Source organism: Pieris brassicae, assembly GCF_905147105.1.
Source record: "Pieris brassicae chromosome W unlocalized genomic scaffold, ilPieBrab1.1 SUPER_W_unloc_3, whole genome shotgun sequence".
Taxonomy (NCBI): Eukaryota; Metazoa; Arthropoda; class Insecta; order Lepidoptera; family Pieridae; genus Pieris; species Pieris brassicae.
In genome coordinates, this window is record NW_025575868.1 from 227,759 (window position 1) to 229,280 (window position 1,522).

A 1,522-nucleotide genomic window follows, 5' to 3' on the forward strand; every position below is an offset into this window, starting at 1 on the left:
TTTGTTTCGAGTTATCGATGTAAATGTTCCAACATTATAAACGCTCATATCTCAGTCAAATGTTAACTAATCTTCAATATTGATATAGTTTTAGATTCGCCGTTCAATTTTCTATTTAACGGTGTAATTTTTTAAAAATAAATCGACTAGTTTTTGAGAAATCGATGTAAACGTTCCAACATTATAAACGCTCATGTCTCAGTCAAATGTTAACCAATCTTCAATATTGATATAGTTTTAGATTTGCCGTTCAATTTTCTATCTAACTGTGTAATTTTTTTAAATAAATCAACTAGTTTTTGAGAAATCGATGTAAACGTACCAACATTATAAACGCTCATATCTCATAAAAAAAAAAAAAAAAAAGTTCACCTAACCTAACCGAACCAAACCTACCCTGTTCGCCATTCAATTTCCTATCTAATGGTGTAATTTGTTTCGAGTTATCGATGTAAATGTTCCAACATTATAAACGCTCATATCTCAGTCAAATGTTAACTAATCTTCAATATTGATATAGTTTTAGATTCGCCGTTCAATTTTCTATCTAACTGTGTAATTTTTTTAAATAAATCAACTAGTTTTTGAGAAATCGATGTAAACGTACCAACATTATAAACGCTCATATCTCATAAAATAAAAAAAAAAAAGTTCACCTAACCTAACCGAACCAAACCTACCCTGTTCGCCATTCAATTTCCTATCTAATGGTGTAATTTGTTTCGAGTTATCGATGTAAATGTTCCAACATTATAAACGCTCATATCTCAGTCAAATGTTAACCAATCTTCAATATTGATATAGTTTTAGATTTGCCGTTCAATTTTCTATCTAACTGTGTAATTTTTTTAAATAAATCAACTAGTTTTTGAGAAATCGATGTAAACGTTCCAACATTATAAACGCTCATGTCTCAGTCAAATGTTAACTAATCTTCAATATTGATATAGTTTTAGATTTGCCGTTCAATTTTCTATTTAACGGTGTAATTTTTTTAAAATAAATCAACTAGTTTTTGAGAAATCGATGTAAACGTACCAACATTATAAACGCTCATATCTCAGTCAAATGTTAACCAATCTTCAATATTGATATAGTTTTAGATTCGCCGTTCAATTTTCTATTTAACGGTGTAATTTTTTAAAAATAAATCGACTAGTTTTTGAGAAATCGATGTAAACGTTCCAACATTATAAACGCTCATGTCTCAGTCAAATGTTAACCAATCTTCAATATTGATATAGTTTTAGATTTGCCGTTCAATTTTCTATCTAACTGTGTAATTTTTTTAAATAAATCAACTAGTTTTTGAGAAATCGATGTAAACGTACCAACATTATAAACGCTCATATCTCATAAAAAAAAAAAAAAAAAAGTTCACCTAACCTAACCGAACCAAACCTACCCTGTTCGCCATTCAATTTCCTATCTAATGGTGTAATTTGTTTCGAGTTATCGATGTAAATGTTCCAACATTATAAACGCTCATATCTCAGTCAAATGTTAACTAATCTTCAATATT